Source organism: Ranitomeya variabilis, chromosome 1, assembly GCF_051348905.1.
Source record: "Ranitomeya variabilis isolate aRanVar5 chromosome 1, aRanVar5.hap1, whole genome shotgun sequence".
Lineage (NCBI taxonomy): Eukaryota > Metazoa > Chordata > Amphibia > Anura > Dendrobatidae > Ranitomeya > Ranitomeya variabilis.
Genome location: NC_135232.1, coordinates 532053936 through 532075620, shown reverse-complemented (window position 1 = coordinate 532075620; position 21685 = coordinate 532053936). Strand labels below are relative to the sequence as shown.

At 56.7% G+C, this 21685-nt stretch overlaps 1 protein-coding gene across 1 annotated transcript in view; it reads left to right on the top strand.

Moving 5' to 3' along the window:
• Positions 1–21685, top strand: part of LOC143796732 (uncharacterized) — a 612535-nt gene that overhangs the window by 553308 nt on the left and 37542 nt on the right. The gene's annotated exons all lie outside the window — the stretch shown is intronic.

Here is a 21685-nt window from a genome sequence, read left to right as displayed (position 1 = left end):
TATCAATGAGCTAATCAGCCAGGTGGCATTTGGCAGTTATTTTTAGAAATTGCCTCAGAAATCAGGCCCATTATAAACGTATGGGGAAATTTCCCTATTGAAATGCATTGAGACACTTTTTTCAAACACAAGTTGCTCCAAAACTACAAATCCGATCAACACGAAAAATACTTAGCACACCTCTTGGGGAGGCTGGCTTCGAAATGACACCTCACTGGAGTCTGTGAGTGAAGCGGTTCGGGCCGCATTAACTGCAGACTGAATAATAATAATAAGAAGTTTACCACGATGGAATAACAGTATAGTGCTTTGTTCCAAAGCACTATAACTAGATGGGTATTTCCTGAAGGAACTACAGATAGTGCTTTGGAATGGTGCACGGGCTGCCCCTGCAAGACTATCACACTTGGGTGCCCCTCAGGCGGTCTGATTTGGTGGGTTGGGTCAATCTGGGTCTGATTTTGTGGGCGCGGTCACTCTGGGTCCGATTCGGTGGGCGGGGTCACTCTGGGTCCGATTCGGTGGGCGGGGCACCTCAGGGACCGATTTGGTGGGCTGGGCACCTCAGGGTCCGATTTGGTGGGTGGGGCCACTCGGGGTCTGAATTGGTGAGCGGGGTAATCTACTATATAATTGCCTAAGGGCACTTCCGTCTTTCTGTCACCGTTATTCGTTCGCTGATTGGTCTCGGCAGCTGCCTGTCATAGCTGCCGCGACCAATCAGCGACGCGCACAGTACGGAAGAAAATGGCCGCTCCTTACTCCCCGCACTCACTGCCCGGCGCCCGCATACTCCCCCCCGGTCTTCGCTCACACAGGCTTAATGGCAGCGTTGACCGCGGTGTAACGCACTCAGTTAACGCTGCTATTAACCCTGTGTGACCACCTTTTTACTATTGATGCTGCTTATGCAGCATGAATAGTAAAAATATCTAATGTTAAAAATAATAAAAAAAATAAAAAATAGTTACATACTCATCCTCCGGTGGACCCTCCGGATCAGGAACCGGCTTTTCCTGCTCCGCGCGACGCCCCGGTCACAGCTGCATGCATTGCGGTCTCGCGAGATGATGACGTGTGGTCTCACGACACCGCTACGTCATCATCTCGTGAGACCGCAATGCACTCTTGGGACCGGAGCGAGCAACAAACATCGGGTACCGGCCGCTCCAGGAGGTGCAACAAGCATTGTGTACCGGCCGCTCTAGGAGGTGCAACAAGCATCAGGTACTGGCCGTTCCAGGAGGTGAGTATGTAACTATTTTTTATTTGAATTCTTTTTTTTTTAACAGGGATATGCAGTATACTATGTGACTGGACAATATACTACGTGACTGGGCAGTATAACTACGTGGCTCTGCGCTGTATACTGCGTGGCTCTGCGCTGTATACTGCGTGGCTCTGCGCTGTATACTGCGTGGCTCTGCGCTGTATACTGCGTGGCTCTGAGCTGTATAATGCGCGGCTCTGCGCTGTATGCTGCGCGGCTCTGCGCTGTATGCTGCGCGGCTCTGCGCTGTATGCTGCGGGGCTCTGCGCTGTATACTGCGTGGCTCTGCGCTGTATACTCTGTGGCTCTGCGCTTAATACTGCGCGGCTCTGTGCTGTATACTGGTCGGCTCTGCGATGTACACTGGGCGGCTCTGCGCTGTATGCTGCGCGGCTCTGCGCTGTATGCTGCGCGGCTCTGCGCTGTATGCTGCGCGGCTCTGCGCTGTAAGCTGCGCGGCTCTGCGCTGTATGCTGCGCGGCTCTGCGCTGTATGCTACGCGGCTCTGCGCTGTATGCTGCGCGGCTCTGTGCTGTATGCTACACGGCTCTGCGCTGTATGCTGCGCGGCTCTGCGCTGTATGCTACGCGGCTCTGCGCTGTATGCTGCGCGGCTCTGCTCTGTAGCGCGGCTCTGCGCTGTATGCTGCGCGGCTCCACGCTGTATGCTGCGCGGCTCTGCGCTGTATGCTACGCGGCACTGCGCTGTATGCTACGCGGCACTGCGCTGTATGCTGCGCGGCACTGCACTGTAGCGCGGCTCTGCGCTGTATGCTGCGCGGCTCTGCGCTGTATGCTGCGCGGCTCCGCACTATATGCTGAGCGGCTCCGCGCTGTATGCTGCGCGATGTCGCGCTGTATGCTGTGCGGCTCCGCGCTGTATGCTACGCGGCACTGCGCTGTATGCTTCGCGGCACTGCGCTGTAGCGCGGCTTCGCGCTGTATGCTGAGCGGCTCCGCGCTGTATGCTGTGCGGCTCCGCGCTGTATGCTGCGCGGCTCCGCGCTGTATGCTACGTGGCTCTGCGCTGTATGCTGCGCGGCTCTGCACTGTATGCTACATGGCTCTGCGCTGTATGCTGCGCGGCTCTGCGCTGTATGCTACGCGGCTCTGCGCTGTATGCTGCGCGGCTCTGCTCTGTAGCGCGGCTCTGCGCTGTATGCTGCGCGGCTCTGCGCTGTATGCTACGCGGCACTGCGCTGTATGCTGCGCGGCACTGCGCTGTAGCGCGGCTCTGCGCTGTATGCTGCGCGGCTCTGCGCTGTATGCTGCGCGGCTCCGTGCTGTATGCTGAGCGGCTCCGCGCTGTATACTGCGCGGCTCCGCGCTGTATACTATGTGGCTGTGCAATATACTACGTGGACATGCATATTCTAGAATACCCGATAAGTTAGAATCGGGCCACCATCTAGTAATAATAATAAGACTACAGATAGTGCTTTGGAATTGTGCTGTCACTTTAAGAGCTGATATTATCTGACAAAACTGTGTCTTGGTACAGTTCGTAGGCGTTGGCATAGTAACTGGGTCTGACTGCGCATATCAATGAGCTATTCAGCCAGGTGGCATTTGGCAGTTATTTTTAGAAATTGCCTCAGAAATCAGGCCCATTATAAACGTATGGGGAAATTTCCCTATTGAAATGCATTGAGACACTTTTTTCAAACGCAGGTTGCGCCAAAACTACAAATCCGAACAACACGAAAAATACTGAGCACACCTCTTGGGGACGCTGGCTTCGAAATGACACCGCACTGGAGTCTGTGAGTGAAGCGGTTCGGGCCGCATTACTTGCGGACTGAATAATAATAAGAACTAGATGGGTATTTCCTGAAGGAACTACAGATAGTGCTTTGGAATGGTGCCCGGGCTGCCCCTGCAAGACTTTCACACTTGGGTGCCCCTCAGGCGCTGGTTTGGTAGTTGTAGCCCCTCAGGGTTGAGGCCACTCTGGGTCCGATTTGGTGGGCCGGGTCACTCTGGGTCCGATTTGGTGGGCCGGGTCACTCTGGGTCCGATTTGGTGGCCCGGGTCACTCTGGGTCTGATTTGGTGGCTCGGGTCACTCTGGGTCCGATTTGGTGGCCCGGTGTCATGAATCCCCAATGGCTAGGGATAGCACTGGACAAGCAAAGTATAAAAAATATCGGACGAGCTCTAGGGTGATGGAACCTGGGCTGACCGCTGCCCTACGCCTGACAAACGCAACTAGAGATAGCCAGGGAGCGTGCCTACGTTGGTTCTAGACGCCACGCACCAGCCTAAGAGCTAACTAGTACTGCAGAGAAAACAAAGACCTCACTTGCCTCCAGAGGAATTAACCCCAAAAGGTATAGTTGCCCCCCACATGTATTGATGGTGAAATGAGAGGAAGGCACACACATAGAGATGATATATATAGCTTTAGCAAATAGAGGCCCGCTGAAAACTAGAAAGCAGAATGATACAAAAGGGGACTGAGCGGTCAGCAAAAAACCCTAATCAAAAAAACCATCCTGAGATTACAAGAACCCATGTGCCAACTCATGGCACATGGGGAGAACCTCAGTCCACTAGAGCAACCAACTAGCATAGAGACATTCTAAGCAAGCTGGACCAAAAACCAAACAACTGAAAATCAGCACTTAGCTTATCCTGAAAGATCTGGGAGCAGGTAGGCAGGAACCAAACAGAGCACATCAGAACACATTGATAGCCGGCAAGGGAAATGACAGAAAGGCCAGGTAAAATAGGAAACACCCAGCCTCTGATGGACAGGTGGAAACCAAAGGCCGCAACCCATCAAAGTCACCCAGTACCAGCAGTAACCACCAGAGGGAGCCCACAAACAGAATCCACAACAGCCCGGGTCACTCTGGGTCCGATTTGGTGGCCCGGGTCACTCTGGGTCCGATTTGGTGGGTCGGGTCACTCTGGATCCGATTTGGTGGGCCGGGTCACTCTGGGTCCGATTTGGTGGGCCGGGTCACTCTGGGTCCGATTTGGTGGCCCGGGTCACTCTGGGTCCGATTTGGTGGCCCGGGTCACTCTGGGTCCGATTTGGTGGCCCGGGTCACTCTGGGTCCGATTTGGTGGCCCGGGTCACTCTGGGTCCGATTTGGTGGCCCGGGTCACTCTGGGTCCGATTTGGTGGCCCGGGTCACTCTGGGTCCGATTTGGTGGGCCGGGTCACTCTGGGTCCGATTTGGTGGGCCGGGTCACTCTGGGTCCGATTTGGTGGGCCGGATCACTCTGGGTCCGATTTGGTGGCCCGGGCCACTCTGGGTCCGATTTGGTGGGCCGGGCCACTCTGGGTCCGATTTGGTGGCCCGGGTCACTCTGGGTCCGATTTGGTGGGCCGGGTCACTCTGGGTCCGATTTGGTGGCCCGGGTCACTCTGGGTCCGATTTGGTGGCCCGGGTCACTCTGGGTCCGATTTGGTGGCCCGGGTCACTCTGGGTCCGATTTGGTGGCCCGGGTCACTCTGGGTCCGATTTGGTGGCCCGGGTCACTCTGGGTCCGATTTGGTGGCCCGGGTCACTCTGGGTCCGATTTGGTGGCCCGGGTCACTCTGGGTCCGATTTGGTGGCCCGGGTCACTCTGGGTCCGATTTGGTGGCCCGGGTCACTCTGGGTCCGATTTGGTGGCCCGGGTCACTCTGGGTCCGATTTGGTGGCCCGGGTCACTCTGGGTCCGATTTGGTGGCCCGGGCCACTCTGGGTCCGATTTGGTGGCCCGGGTCACTCTGGGTCCGATTTGGTGGCCCGGGTCACTCTGGGTCCGATTTGGTGGCCCGGGTCACTCTGGGTCCGATTTGGTGGCCCGGGTCACTCTGACTGACAGCAGGATAAGGGAATGGTTGATAACAGAGAATAGACTGACAGCAGGACAGGGGAATGGCTGATAACAGAGAGAAATAGACTGACAGCAGGACAGGGGAATGGCTGATAACAGAGAAATAGACTGACAGCAGGATGGGGGAATGGCTGATAACAGAGAGAATAGACTGACAGCAGGACAGGGAATGGCTGATAACAGAGAGAATAGACTGACAGCAGGACAAGGGAATGGCTGATAACAGAGAGAAATAGACGGACAGCAGGACGGGGAATGGCTGATAACAGAGAGAAATAGACTGACAGCAGGACAGGGGAATGGCTGATAACAGAGAAATAGACTGACAGCAGTATGGGGGAATGGCTGATAACAGAGAGAATAGACTGACAGCAGCACAGGGGAATGGCTGATAACAGAGAGAAATAGACTGACAGCAGTACGGGGAATGGCTGATAACAGAGAGAAATAGACTGACAGCAGGACAGGGGAATGGCTGATAACAGAGAGGAGCTGATATTATCTGACTGACAAAACCTGTTTCCTAGTGGGCTTGTAGGCGTTGGCATAGTAACTGGATCTGACTGCGCATATCAATGAGCTAATCAGCCAGGTGGCAGTTGGCAGTTATTTTTAGAAATTGCCTCAGAGACCAGGCCATTATACCCTATGAGGAAATTTCCCTATTGAAACGCATTGAGACAATGCTTTCCAATGAGGGGAAAACAATTTTCAAACACAAATTGCGCCAAAACTACAAATCCGATCGACACGAAAAATACTTAGCACACCTCTCGTGGACGCTGGCTTCGAAATGACGCCTCACTGGAGTCTGTGAGTGCAGCGGTATGGGCCGCATTAATTGCGGAAAAAAGCCTAATAATAACTAGATGGGTATTTCCTGAAGGAACTACAGATAGTGCTTTGGAATGGTGCCTGGGCTGCCCCTGCAAGACTTTCACACTTGGGTGCCCCTCAGGCGCTGGTTTGGTAGTTGTAGCCCCTCAGGGTTGAGGCTTGGTGAGCCGGGTCACTCTGGGTCCGATTTGGTGGGCCGGGTCACTCTGGGACCGATTTGGTGGGCCGGGTCACTCTGGGACCGATTTGGTGGGCCGGGTCACTCTGGGACCGATTTGGTGGGCCGGGTCACTCTGGGTCCGATTTGGTGGGCCGGGTCACTCTGGGTCCGATTTGGTGGGCCGGGTCAATCTGGGTCCGATTTGGTGGGCCGGGTCACTCTGGGACCGATTTGGTGGGCCGGGTCACTCTGGGTCCGATTTGGTGGGCCGGGTCACTCTGGGTCCGATTTGGTGGCCCGGGTCACTCTGGGTCCGATTTGGTGGCCCGGGTCACTCTGGGTCCGATTTGGTGGCCCGGGTCACTCTGGGTCCGATTTGGTGGCCCGGGTCACTCTGGGTCCGATTTGGTGGCCCGGGTCACTCTGGGTCCGATTTGGTGGCCCGGGTCACTCTGGGTCCGATTTGGTGGCCCGGGTCACTCTGGGTCCGATTTGGTGGCCCGGGTCACTCTGGGTCCGATTTGGTGGGCCGGGTCACTCTGGGTCCGATTTGGTGGCCCGGGTCACTCTGGGTCCGATTTGGTGGCCCGGATCACTCTGGGTCCGATTTGGTGGGCCGGGCCACTCTGGGTCCGATTTGGTGGGCCGGGCCACTCTGGGTCCGATTTGGTGGCCCGGGTCACTCTGGGTCCGATTTGGTGGGCCGGGTCACTCTGGGTCCGATTTGGTGGGCCGGGTCACTCTGGGTCCGATTTGGTGGCCCGGGTCACTCTGGGTCCGATTTGGTGGGCCGGGTCACTCTGGGTCCGATTTGGTGGGCCGGGTCACTCTGGGTCCGATTTGGTGGCCCGGGTCACTCTGGGTCCGATTTGGTGGCCCGGGTAACTCTGGGTCCGATTTGGTGGCCCGGGTCACTCTGGGTCCGATTTGGTGGCCCGGGTCACTCTGGGTCCGATTTGGTGGCCCGGGTCACTCTGGGTCCGATTTGGTGGCCCGGGTCACTCTGGGTCCGATTTGGTGGCCCGGGTCACTCTGGGTCCGATTTGGTGGCCCGGGTCACTCTGGGTCCGATTTGGTGGCCCGGGTCACTCTGGGTCCGATTTGGTGGCCCGGGTCACTCTGGGTCCGATTTGGTGGCCCGGGCCACTCTGGGTCCGATTTGGTGGCCCGGGTCACTCTGGGTCCGATTTGGTGGCCCGGGTCACTCTGGGTCCGATTTGGTGGCCCAGGTCACTCTGGGTCCGATTTGGTGGGCCGGGTCACTCTGACTGACAGCAGGATAAGGGAATGGTTGATAACAGAGAATAGACTGACAGCAGGACAGGGGAATGGCTGATAACAGAGAGAAATAGACTGACAGCAGGACAGGGGAATGGCTGATAACAGAGAAATAGACTGACAGCAGGATGGGGGAATGGCTGATAACAGAGAGAATAGACTGACAGCAGGACAGGGAATGGCTGATAACAGAGAGAATAGACTGACAGCAGGACAAGGGAATGGCTGATAACAGAGAGAAATAGACGGACAGCAGGACGGGGAATGGCTGATAACAGAGAGAAATAGACTGACAGCAGGACAGGGGAATGGCTGATAACAGAGAAATAGACTGACAGCAGTATGGGGGAATGGCTGATAACAGAGAGAATAGACTGACAGCAGCACAGGGGAATGGCTGATAACAGAGAGAAATAGACTGACAGCAGTACGGGGAATGGCTGATAACAGAGAGAAATAGACTGACAGCAGGACAGGGGAATGGCTGATAACAGAGAGGAGCTGATATTATCTGACTGACAAAACCTGTTTCCTAGTGGGCTTGTAGGCGTTGGCATAGTAACTGGATCTGACTGCGCATATCAATGAGCTAATCAGCCAGGTGGCAGTTGGCAGTTATTTTTAGAAATTGCCTCAGAGACCAGGCCATTATACCCTATGAGGAAATTTCCCTATTGAAACGCATTGAGACAATGCTTTCCAATGAGGGGAAAACAATTTTCAAACACAAATTGCGCCAAAACTACAAATCCGATCGACACGAAAAATACTTAGCACACCTCTCGTGGACGCTGGCTTCGAAATGACGCCTCACTGGAGTCTGTGAGTGCAGCGGTATGGGCCGCATTAATTGCGGAAAAAAGCCTAATAATAACTAGATGGGTATTTCCTGAAGGAACTACAGATAGTGCTTTGGAATGGTGCCTGGGCTGCCCCTGCAAGACTTTCACACTTGGGTGCCCCTCAGGCGCTGGTTTGGTAGTTGTAGCCCCTCAGGGTTGAGGCTTGGTGAGCCGGGTCACTCTGGGTCCGATTTGGTGGGCCGGGTCACTCTGGGACCGATTTGGTGGGCCGGGTCACTCTGGGACCGATTTGGTGGGCCGGGTCACTCTGGGACCGATTTGGTGGGCCGGGTCACTCTGGGACCGATTTGGTGGGCCGGGTCACTCTGGGACCGATTTGGTGGGCCGGGTCACTCTGGGACCGATTTGGTGGGCCGGGTCACTCTGGGACCGATTTGGTGGGCCGGGTCACTCTGGGACCGATTTGGTGGGCCGGGTCACTCTGGGTCCGATTTGGTGGGCCGGGTCACTCTGGGTCCGATTTGGTGGGCCGGGTCACTCTGGGTCCGATTTGGTGGCCCGGGTCACTCTGGGTCCGATTTGGTGGCCCGGGTCACTCTGGATCCGATTTGGTGGCCCGGGTCACTCTGGGTTCGATTTGGTGGCCCGGGTCACTCTGGGTTCGATTTGGTGGGCCGGGTCACTCTGGGTCCGATTTCGTGGGCCGGGTCACTCTGGGTCCGATTTCGTGGGCCGGGTCACTCTGGGTCCGATTTCGAGGGCCGGGTCACTCTGGGTCCGATTTCGAGGGCCGGGTCACTCTGGGTCCGATTTCGTGGGCCGGGTCACTCTGGGTCCGATTTCGTGGGCCGGGTCACTCTGGGTCCGATTTCGTGGGCCGGGTCACTCTGGGTCCGATTTCGTGGGCCGGGTCACTCTGGGTCCGATTTCGTGGGCCGGGTCACTCTGGGTCCGATTTCGTGGGCCGGGTCACTCTGGGTCCGATTTCGTGGGCCGGGTCACTCTGGGTCCGATTTCGTGGGCCGGGTCACTCTGGGTCCGATTTCGTGGGCCGGGTCACTCTGGGTCCGATTTCGTGGGCCGGGTCACTCTGGGTCCGATTTCGTGGGCCGGGTCACTCTGGGTCCGATTTCGTGGGCCGGGTCACTCTGGGTCCGATTTCGTGGGCCGGGTCACTCTGGGTCCGATTTCGTGGGCCGGGTCACTCTGGGTCCGATTTCGTGGGCCGGGTCACTCTGGGTCCGATTTCGTGGGCCGGGTCACTCTGGGTCCGATTTCGTGGGCCGGGTCACTCTGGGTCCGATTTCGTGGGCCGGGTCACTCTGGGTCCGATTTCGTGGGCCGGGTCACTCTGGGTCCGATTTCGTGGGCCGGGTCACTCTGGGTCCGATTTCGTGGGCCGGGTCACTCTGGGTCCGATTTCGTGGGCCGGGTCACTCTGGGTCCGATTTCGTGGGCCGGGTCACTCTGGGTCCGATTTCGTGGGCCGGGTCACTCTGGGTCCGATTTCGTGGGCCGGGTCACTCTGGGTCCGATTTCGTGGGCCGGGTCACTCTGGGTCCGATTTCGTGGGCCGGGTCACTCTGGGTCCGATTTCGTGGGCCGGGTCACTCTGGGTCCGATTTCGTGGGCCGGGTCACTCTGGGTCCGATTTCGTGGGCCGGGTCACTCTGGGTCCGATTTCGTGGGCCGGGTCACTCTGGGTCCGATTTCGTGGGCCGGGTCACTCTGGGTCCGATTTCGTGGGCCGGGTCACTCTGGGTCCGATTTCGTGGGCCGGGTCACTCTGGGTCCGATTTCGTGGGCCGGGTCACTCTGGGTCCGATTTCGTGGGCCGGGTCACTCTGGGTCCGATTTCGTGGGCCGGGTCACTCTGGGTCCGATTTCGTGGGCCGGGTCACTCTGGGTCCGATTTCGTGGGCCGGGTCACTCTGGGTCCGATTTCGTGGGCCGGGTCACTCTGGGTCCGATTTCGTGGGCCGGGTCACTCTGGGTCCGATTTCGTGGGCCGGGTCACTCTGGGTCCGATTTCGTGGGCCGGGTCACTCTGGGTCCGATTTCGTGGGCCGGGTCACTCTGGGTCCGATTTGGCGGGCGGCGCCACTCTGGGTCCGATTTGGCGGTCAGCGCCACTCTGGGTCCGATTTGGCGGGCGGCGCCACTCTGGGTCCGATTTGGCGGGCGGCGCCACTCTGGGTCCGATTTGGTGAGCGGGGCAATAATTATAATAAGACTACAGATAGTGCTTTGAAATTGTGCTGTGCTATCACTTTAAGAGCTGATATTATCTGGCAAAACAGTGCTGGTGCGGTCATGTACAGTTCGCAGGCGTTGGCATAGTAACTGGGCCTGACTGCGCATATCAATGAGCTAATCAGCCAGGTGGCAGGTACATTTCAAATTGCCTCAGAAACCCGGCCATTATAACCTATGGGAAAATTTCCCTATTGAAATGCATTACAATGAGGGGAAAAAACATTTTCAAACGCAAATTGCGCCAAAACTACAAATCCGATCGATACGAAAAATACTTAGCACACCTCTTGGGGACGCTGTCTTCGAAATGACACCTCACTGGAGTCTGTGAGTGAAGCGGTTCGGGCCGCATTACGTGCGGACTGAATAATAATAAGAACTAGATGGGTATTTCCTGAAGGAACTACAGATAGTGCTTTGGAATGGTGCCAGGGCTGCCCCTGCAAGACTTTCACACTTGGGTGCCCCTCAGGCGATCCGATTTGGTAGGCGGAGTCACTCTGGGTCAGGTTTGGTGGACGGGGTCACTCTGGGTCAGGTTTGGTGGGCGGGGTCACTCTGGGTCAGGTTTGGCGGGCGGGGTCACTCTGGGTCCGATTTGGCGGGCGGCGCCACTCTGGGTCCGATTTGGCGGGCGGCGTCACTCTGGGTCCGATTTGGCGGGCGGCGCCACTCTGGGTCCGATTTGGCGGGCGGCGCCACTCTGGGTCCGATTTGGTGAGCGGGGCAATAATTATAATAAGACTACAGGTAGTGCTTTGAAATTGTGCTGTGCTGTCACTTTAAGAGCTGATATTATCTGGCAAAACTGTGCTGGTGTGGTCATGTACAGTTCGCAGGCGTTGGCATAGTAACTGGGCCTGACTGCGCATATCAATGAGCTAATCAGCCAGGTGGCAAGTGGCAGGTACATTTCAAATGGCCTCAGAAACCCGGCCATTATAACCTATGGGAAAATTTCCCTATTGAAATGCATTACAATGAGGGGAAAAAAACATTTTCAAACGCAAATTGCGCCAAAACTACAAATCCGATCGATACGAAAAATACTTAGCACACCTCTTGGGGACGCTGGCTTTGAAATGACACCTCACTGGAGTCTGTGAGTGAAGCGGTTCGGGCCGCATTACGTGCGGACTGAATAATAATGATAAGACTAGATGGGTATTTCCTGATGGAACTACAGATAGTGCTTTGGAATGGTGCCCGGGTTGCCCCAGCAAGACTTTCACACTTGGGTGCCCCTCAGGCGCTGTTTTGTTAGTTGTAGCCACTCTGGGTCCGATTTGGCGGGCGGCACCACTCCGGGTCCGATTTGGCGGGCGCCGCCACTCCGGGTCCGATTTGGCGGGCGCCGCCACTCCGGGTCCGATTTGGCGGGCGCCGCCACTCCGGGTCCGATTTGGCGGGCGGCGCCACTCCGGGTCCGATTTGGCGGGCGACGCCACTCCGGGTCCGATTTGGCGGGCGGCGCCACTCCGGGTCCGATTTGGCGGGCGGCGCCACTCCGGGTCCGATTTGGCGGGCGGCGCCACACTGGGTCCGATTTGGCTGGCGGCGCCACACTGGGTCCGATTTGGCGGGCGGCGCCACTCTGGGTCCGATTTGGCGGGCGGCGCCACTCTGGGTCCGATTTGGCGGGCGGCGCCACTCTGGGTCCGATTTGGCGGGCGGCGCCACTCTGGGTCCGATTTGGCGGGCGGCGCCACTCTGGGTCCGATTTGGCGGGCGGCGCCACTCTGGGTCCGATTTGGCGGGCGGCGCCACTCTGGGTCCGATTTGGCGGGCGGCGCCACTCTGGGTCCGATTTGGCGGGCGGCGCCACTCTGGGTCCGATTTGGCGGGCGGCGCCACTCTGGGTCCGATTTGGCGGGCGGCGCCACTCTGGGTCCGACTTGACGGGCGGCGCCACTCTGGGTCCGATTTGGCAAGCTGGGGCACTCTGGTCCGATTTGGTGGGCTGGGTCCGATTTGGTGAGCGGGGCAATAATGATAAGACTACAGATAGTACAGCACAATTACAAAGCACTGTCACTTTAAGAGCTGATATTATCTGACAAAACTTGTGACCTGGTGGGCTGGTAGAGTTTATAGGCGTTGGCATAGTTACTGGGTCTCACTGCGCATATCAATGAGGTTATCAGCCAGGTGGCAGTTATTTTTAGAAATTGCCTCAGAAATCAGGCCCATTATAAACGTATTGGAAAATTTCCCTATTGAAATGCATTGAGACACTTTTTTCAAACGCAAATTGCGCCAAAACTACAAATCCGATCGACACGAAAAATACTTAGCACACCTCTCAGGAACGCTGGCTTCGAAATGACACCTCACTGGAGTCTGTGAGTTTAGCGGTTCGAGCCCCAGAGGAAGAGGCGTGGCTGTTGAACGGAGGGTCGGCTGTGTGCTTGGCTGTGGACCGTGTGCTCCTGGGAAGGGAGATTTTCACCTGGGACTCTTTGCCTGCCCCTTCCCAGGAAGCGAGGACTGTTCCTGGGACTGAGCTTCGGGGCTGAGCCCCTGGCTCCCACCCCCCGGTGCAAGCCGGCTGGGGGTGGGAGGCCTTGCATATCACCAAGAAGCCCCGTGTGCCATCTAGCCAGTCCCAGGAGCAAAAAGCCATGGGGAAAAGTGGCAAGAGCTCGGGGGGCCGCAGGCCCCAGAAGACCGGGGCCCCTAAGGCCGAGGCCGTGGCGGTTCCTCCTCCCGGAGGAGGAGAGGCAGCCAGTAGAGGTGCGGCGGTGGGCCCCCTGTTATGGTGCTCTAAGGCGGCAGGGGAGCCGATTACCACCTACGGCTCCCGGATACACGCGCACCTCTACGAATACGAGGAGGCCGCCAAGAAGTTGAGGTTACTCCGGGAGGAGTTGAAGGGAGCCAGAGCAGCTGCAAAGTGCAGGCTCCCTCCCTCAAAGAGAGCAGAGGTCGCCGCCACGGTGAAGAGGCTGAGGGGGTCTATTGTCTCCCTGGAAGACCGTAGAGCGGAGATCCTGGCGGGAAGCGGCCCCTTTGAGGAGAAGCTAAAAAACGACGACCGGTTTAGGGCCATGACCGGTGGGTCTCCTGAGGGGTCAGGAGACCCCTGCCAGGTGGAGGAAGAGGAGGAGGAAGATGGCGGTCCATCTGCGCCATACCCACCTGAAGGCCTGGGGAGTAACAGCACCCAGGTATCGTATAGCGGGATAGCCCCTGAGCAAGTGGCCCTCCCGTCGGACTCCAGTAACTCGGAGGAAAGCGGGAGCGAGGGGGAGGATGGCGGTGGTACTAGCAGTCAGGGGGGCTGCCTCATCCTGCAGCAAGTGCGGCAGATCGAGTCCCCAGCACGGTTTGGCGAGCTGTTGTTTGGGGACGAGGTCTGCGAGGATGGGGCAACCGGGAGGGGGAAAAAACGGAAGAAGGCGAAAAAGGAGTCCGTTGTGGAGAAATTTGTCTACGTCCCCCTTTCCGGGGCTCCCCTTTCCCGTTGTGCGGAACCCGCTACCCACCCCGGCTCGGGCCCTGTTGTGGGTCCGCAGCGAGGGAGCGGGGAGAGGAAAGTCTGCCCGGATCGGAATGCCATGCCTGGTGGTGGTAGCTCTGATTCGGGCAGTGATATGGAGTGCGGTGCCGGCGGAGCCGGTGGTAGTGTTTGTGGTGGAGGTGCTCGGGCCAAGTCCCCTGTGGCAGGGGGGGCTGGCCCGGCACCTGGTGTGCAGGCAGCCGGGGCCGCATCTCCGGCGGCGAGAGCTGGGGTGTCCGGGTCCCCCACATGCGGATCCGCTCAAAAGGCTGGATCTTTTTTGGGGACCCGGAGACCAGGAAAGGGCGCGTCTAAGGTAAAGGCACAATGCAAGGTACTGGTAGCTCCCCTGCCGGTGTCCGTGGCCAGGTCGGGGACCCCCGTGCGTGGAGCCAGTGATGGGTCCGTGCCGGGGGCCCCGCCGCCACTGGACGCTGAGGGGGAGTGGCCTGTGCTGAGGGGTTTAGCGGTGGTGGCGGCTGGTGCGGGGGCTATGCCTCTTGGCGTCAGTACCGTGGGGGGCCCTGGGCGTACCCCGGGGTCTCCAGTGCGGGTGGCGTCGGGGGGCGTGGCTTCCCCAGCTGCGACCCCAGTTGTCCCCTCCATGCATGTGTCTGGGGCCCGTGAGGGGGGCGTGGCCTCCCCGAGTGTTGCCCGGCCCGCTGTGGTTGTGGCATGCGGGGGGGGGGTGTGCCCTCCTCGGCTGCTGTCCCACCCGCCGCTGTGGTTGCGGCCGGCGGGGGGGGGCGCAGCCTCGGTGGTCGCGGCCGGCGGTGGGGGCGTGGCCTGTGCGGCTGCGGCCCCGCCCCCTGGTGCTGTGGTCGGCGGGGGGCGTGGCCTCGGCGGGTCTACCGCGAGTGGCTCCGCCCACTCGGAAAAATAATAGTGCTGCGGCAACTAAAGCCGGCAAAGGGGTGCCGGGGTCCCCTGCCCACTTACTGTCATCCGGTGGTGCGGGGGCTCCGGTGCCTGAAGATCCAAGAACAGACTGTGGTCCCGGTGTGGAGCAGGGTCCGGTGGCAGAGTCCGGCCCTGCTCCAAGTAGTAATAAAGTAAAAAAAATGGCTGCCGCAGAGGGCTCAGGAGGTGCTACTGCTCCTGAGCTTAGGCAAGGCAGAGTGATGGTTGAGCTCTGCTCTGCGGGCCTTAAAGGGGCAGCGGCACCCCTGGGGAAAGTGAAAGAGACTGCACCAGGAAGTGTGCAGCAGGAGCCCCCAGCAGGTGGAAGGAAGGTTAGGGGAAAAAAAAAGCATGTTATTGTGAATGATAATAAAAATGATACTGGGGTGAATGTGGCCGTGGCGAATGTGGATATGAATGACGGTATGGATGGTGTGTTGTGTGTTGGGGATGTGGGGGAGGGTATGAGTGGTGTCACAAATGTTGCAGGTGTGAAAGGTGTGGATGGCGGCACGGATGTTGGTGGCACGGATGTTGGTGGCGCGGATGGTGGTATAGATGGCGGTGCGGGGGGTGGGGGGGAGGCTGGTCCATCTGCCCCCCCAGTCGCTCCCCTCCCCCTTTCTTTTGCAAGGGTGGTGGCTGGGGCTCCAGGGGGTTCACGGGGGGGCTCGGGGGGGCTCCTCGCCTCTGGGTTCCGGGGACGGCGTTTTGCAGCGCCGTTTTCTGGAAGCCCTAAAAAATGGAGAGCGGTCGATCCTGGTAGAGGGAAGAGAGGTGGACCTGTCTTTCTGGCTGGAGAGACATGGCCTGGCCGCCTTCCAAGATAGAAGGGATGGGGAAACCGTATGGTCCCTCCCGACAGCCGGGCAGGGGGTGGCGAGGAGGAATGTAGTCCGTCTTCGCTGGAGGGGCAGTGAAGCTTGCCCACCCAGGAGTAGGGTGGTGGAGCTCCTTCTGAAGATGGGCTTTGGGGCAGTTGACATCTTTGCCCTAATTCATCCTGCGGCCACTCTCTTCTTCGACATCAGTTTCGTGCGGCCGGAGGGGCTTGAGCTCTTCTGGTCAAATTACGAGCTGGTGAAGGGGGAGCCCGGCTGGCGAGACTTCGCTGTACAAGCGGTGTCTCGCCAAAATGGCGTGAAGAAAGTGACCGTGGTGACCTGTAACGAGTCACTTTCTGGGGTGGACATCCTGACGTGGCTTTCCCGCTATGGGGAAGTCACGGACGTCCCCAAAAAAAATCGGGACGAATTCGGCATTTGGTCAGGGGGCTGGACCTTCATGATGAAGTTGAAGGTCTCAGGGGGTACTGTCACCCACATCCCTTCCTCGGCGTTCATTGGAAGGGACCGGATCCTGATCTTCTACCAGGGGCAGCCGAAGGTCTGTCACAGGTGCGGTGATCCCCGCCACTTCAGCGCAAGCTGCAAGGTGCAGAAATGTGCCTTGTGTGGCGGGGTAGGCCATCTCGCTGCATCCTGTAAGGACATTCGGTGTAACCTGTGTGGTGATCTGGGTCACCCCTACAGCCGCTGCCCTCGCTCTTTCTCCAATTCCACTGCTGGCCGGGTGGGGGGAGGCCGTGAGGGGGAAACCTCTGGCGGTTCGACCTCTGCCATGGTAGGTGGTGGCAGCGGGGGAGGGGCTGAGGGGTCAGTGAGGAGAGACAGAGCCCGGAATCCTGCCTACCAAAGGAGGCAGGAAAGGCGCCACGGGGGTGGGGGGCAGGGAGAGCCTCAGGCAACTGGGGTAATGTCTGCTCCCCCCTCTGAGGCATCGGCTGTTGTCGCTGAGGCCCCGGGGGAGGCGGAGGTGTGCGAGGAGATCAGGAGGATGGAGAGGGAGGACAACAGGGCTGACTCCGACAACTCCTCCCAGTATGAAAGTGTGGATGAGGAGGTCACGGATCAGCCGACAGTAAAGCAGGGTGAAAAACATCGTACCAAAAAAGGGGGGAAGAAGAAAAAGAGGGTTGCTAAACCTTCTGGTCCTTCGCTCCCTCCCCTGACCGTAGATATGCCAACGGAAGGGCTCACCGGCTCCCCTCTGATTGCCCTCTCCAACCGGTTCCAAGCCCTCGAGGACTCTGCTGAGCCGGAGGTCGAGGGTGAGGGGCCGGGGGCGGCACCTGGGGGGCTTTCGGGGGGCGGCGCAGTCTGTCCTCCGGAGGACGTTGTTTCCTCTGGGGGGGGGGGGGGACTGACCCGGAACCCAGAGGCGAGGATACCAACAAAATGGATACCTCATCCTCTTTAAAGAGGAAGAACATGTCCGATCCAGTCCCTTCTTCGGGGGGGAAAAGTAAAGAGGATGGGGTGGGGAAGAAGAAGGCTGTCTAACTCAATCACCCATGATGGCTGAACTCACCCCGTTGACTCTGGCGTCGATTAATGTCGCCAGCATAAAGTCTGATGCGGCTAGATTTGCGGCCTTTGATTTTTTCACCCGAATTGAGGCTGAAATTTTGTTTTTGCAGGAGACCAGACTAACGGACATGGGGGTCATCCACAAGGCAAAAAAGGAGTGGAGGTGTGGGCCCTCATACTGGTCTCTTGCGGCCGAGCCGTATAGCGGGGTGGCGGTCCTTTTTAAGACCGCTGAGGTGGAATGCCGACGGGTTATTGAGATAGAAATGGGGAGGTGCCTGGTCTTAGACGTCTTCATGAGGGGACAGGAGCTTCGGCTCATAAACATCTATGGCCCACAATCCAAGTGGGACCGTAAATGTCTCTTCATGAAGATCAAGCCCTTTCTTTTTACGAGCCGGCAGGTGGTCTTTGGTGGGGATTTCAATACCATTACGAGATCCCGTGATAGGGGAGGTCCCGGAGGTCGCCTGGCTTATGATAGCATAGCCCTAAATAGTTTAGCTAGTGAAGCTCGCCTGGTGGATGTCCACATTCGACACACCCCAGGTCACGGGGGTTTCACCTTTCATAGGGGTAGCAGTAGGTCTAGGATAGACAGGTTTTTTTTGAAGGAGGACGCCATCTTTTCCGCAGTGTCCGCCGTTGAGGTGGAGTTCTCCGATCACTGTTTAATTTTCTTTTCTCTGAATGTTACAGAGACCCCCCGGATGGGAAGAGGGCTGTGGAAGCTGAATTCATCCCTTCTGGAAGAGGCGGAGGTGAGACAATCCTTTGAGGCTTTTCTTCAGAGCCAGGTACCGCTTTTGGATCTCTGTAGTACTAAGTCTGAGTGGTGGGAGATCTTCAAGAAAAGGGTGGCGGGGTTCTTCCGTCAGCTCTCGAGCCTCAGAAGCCTGACCAGGCATCGCTTGTATCAGGACCTGAGGAGGAAACTCGAGCAGCTCGTCTCGACTGGAGGTGACCGAGAGGAAATCTCCAGAGTGAAATCTTTACTCAAGGGGTGTCAGTACGATAGGCACGCATCTTTAGTTTTTGAGAGGGACTTCGGGAAATACCGCTCGCCCGACCCTTACAGAAACTGTAAGATGTCAGTGAGTTGTAAGGTGGTGACAGGACTGATCGATAGTACGGGTTCCCTGAACAGATCCAAATCAGGGATCCTGGAGGTGGTCAGGTCCTTTTACTCACGCCTTTTGAGGAAGAGGGATCTGGATCGAGATGGGATGTCGGCTTTCCTGGCTGAAACTGTTCCTGAGCCAGGAGATGACCCCTCTCTTCATGTTTTGGCCGAGGTAATCAGGGAAGAGGAAGTGAGACTGGCCATTGATGGGCTCCGGCCCAAGAAATCGCCAGGTCCGGATGGCTTAACATCCGAGTTTTACAAGACTTTTAGGGACTCCTTGGTCCCCCTCTTGACTGATGTGTTTAATGAGTGCCTCTCCTCGGGTGCTCTTCCCAGTTCAATGAGGAAGTCGGCCCTGATTATCTTGTCAAAGGGTAAGGACTCGTCCCGTATCGAGAATTGGCGTCCCATAGCGCTCCTCGATACGGACCAAAAGATTCTGGCAAAGGTGTTGTTTAATCGGCTGGTGAAGTTTGCACCCCGGCTCCTTTCGGGGGCTCAGCACTGTTCTGTTCCAGGCCGCAGTACTTTTAGTGCTGTGCTCGGTGTCCGAGAGGCAGTGGAGCAGGGCATTGCAGGTCGCTGGAAGGGGTACTTGCTGTCCTTAGACCAGGCAAAAGCTTTTGACCGGGTGGATCATGAGTACCTCTGGTCTGTCCTTCTGAGGTATGGTCTGCCGGGGAGGTTTGTAAATTGGTTAAAGACCTTGTATGAAGGGGCTGAGACTTTCCCGCTCGTGAACGGTTGGGTTGGTCACTCTTTTGAGGTGAGCTCCGGGGTCCGTCAGGGCTGTCCTCTGAGCCCACTACGTGTTCGCGATCGATCCCTTCTTAAGGAGGGTAGATCGTGGACCGTTGGTGGGAGTCGGGATGGACCGGGCGGAGCCGGGGGCCACTCTGAGGGTGGTGGCGTACGCCGACGACGTCTCCCTTTTTGTATCCTCAAGAGAGGAGGCGGATTGGGTCATGTCTGAGGTCGTGCGCTACTCGGAGGCATCCGGGTCCATGATCAACCGGGAAAAGTGCGAGAGTCTCTGGCTGGGAGGGGGAGATCCAAGTTTTGATCTCCCGGACACCCTTCCAGGGCCCCAGTCCTCCGCTAAGATCTTAGGCATCAATTTTGGCCCAGGGGACTATCCCCAACAAAATTGGGAAGGCAGGCTCAAGATTGCCGCCCAGAAGGTGGACCAGTGGAAGGGTTGGTCTTTAACCCTGAGGGAAAGGGTCAGCCTGGCCAAGGGTTATTTGCTTCCTTTGTTAATTTACTTGGGCAGCGTCTGCATCTTGCCAGAATCTCTCTGGACGCGGGTCTATAGCCTGTTCTTCCAACTGTTATGGGGGAACAGGCTTAACCTAATCAAGAGGGAGGTCACGTACCGCACGAGGAGACTAGGTGGGTTGGGTATGGTCAACCCAGTGGTGTTCTTAGTGAACACCTTTCTTAAGACCAACATTGCCAACCTCTGGACAGAGAGGGCTCCTCCGTGGGTATTCTCCTGCAGGGGATGGTTTCGGCCTTTCTTCCAGGAATGGGAGACAGGAGGGCAGGTGAAGGACCTACGAACACCACATGGACATCTCCCGGCTTATGCTACCCCGGCTCTGAAGGTGATCCGCCGGTGGGGTCTGGGAATGTGGGAAATCAGGACCATGTCGAGGAAATCCCTTGACAGTAGGGTCCTGTTGACCCATTTCCAGAAGCCCCTGGTGCTCAGAGATTGCCCAGGCCGGAATCTGGAGGGGGGGCTCGGGTTGTTAAATTCTTCACGGATCCCCTCGAAGTTTTGGGACTTGGCCTGGCGCTGCTTCCATGGGAGGCTGTATGTGAGGGGCAATCTGAAGTACAGGAACTCTGATGATCGGGGTTGTCCCCGTGAAGAGTGTGGCGACATGCTGGAAAGCATGGAGCACTTCCTCCTTCAATGTCCCTTTAATACAGGGGTCTATAACCGGGTGGGTGCTTCCATAGGCTGGCCTAGGCTGGCATCCCTTTCCTACCCGGAGTGGGCTTATGGGGCATTCAGATCCCTTGGTGGCCGAGATCGGGGCACTTTATTCCTAGTTAGTGTAGTTGTTAGGTTCTACACCTGGAATGCACGGTGCCTAGTTTCAATACAGCATAAAACCCTCCCCCGGGATGAGGTGGTTAGTAACATCTTGGGTGACCTGGGTAAGGTGCGCTCTTTGGAGTTTGGGAGGCTGGGTGCGAGGAGGGCCTCTTGGCTTTGGAGGGGTCTCTCCTTTTAATACGTACTCGAGGGAAAGCTTGGCTTGAGTGATTAGGGGCTTCCAAGGAGTGTGGGAGGCTGGGTGGGAAGGGGGCCTCTTCACTTTGGAGGGGTTTCTCTTCTTACTCTAGGGATAGACTGGTTGTGTGATTGGGATAGGGAAAGATAAGGTGGTGTGGTGTGTTGAGGGACAGTTATATAGGGATAGATAGGGATAGGGAGGGACAGTTTAGGGATAGTCAGATAGTTAGCATTGTTAAGATAGGTAGAGTAGGGATAGATAGGGGCAGGTAGGGATAGTTAGGGTCAGCTTTTTGAGGGACAGTGTTAGTTAAGTAGGGACAGGGTGTTTGTGTTGGTGTTAGGGTCAGGGCCTCTTCAGACTCCTTTTTCCTGGTGGTGGGCTGGTGTGTGGCATGATTAGCTTTTTGTTTTGTATAAAAAAGTTAATGGATATTGGGCTTGCAGGTGCTGAACTTGGGCCTTGTATTTTTGTTCATGCTGTGTTATGTAGTTATGATATTGTAGTGTGTTTTGTCTTGTAATGGTAGGTTGTTAAAAAAAAAAGTGTATAGTATTGTTAAATTACTGTATGTATATGTGTGTATTTTGGTTTTTGTAATAATGTATATAGTTAGTATGATGGGGGGTACAGTTTAGGTTGGGAGGGGGGTGTGGTGTGCTGGGAGGGGTTTTTCTTTATATGGGCACATGGACCCAAGAACTGTGGGCATGAAACTTTCCAAAAAGCATGGACCCAGGGGTAGGCGTGATAAAATATATATTGGGCATGAACTTACATGGACCCGTGGTGTATAGATTAATAAAGGCATGAACTGACATGGATCTAAAAAAAAGGTGGAGGGAAAAAAAAAACAAAACTAAAAAATATATATAAAAAAAAAAAAGGGTGTTGTGTAATAATGTGTTAAGCTTTATATGGCCAGGTGGGTCTTTACTTTTCTTTTTGGGCAGTATGGGCCAGTTTTTCTTTTATAGTTTTTTATGTATAACATGATATGAGTGGGGGTATGAGTGAATATGTGTGAGTGTGCTTTATTTTTTCTTTATTTTATTTAACATATAGTGAGGTGTGGTACTGTTCCTGCTGGGGGTTCTATAAAACTG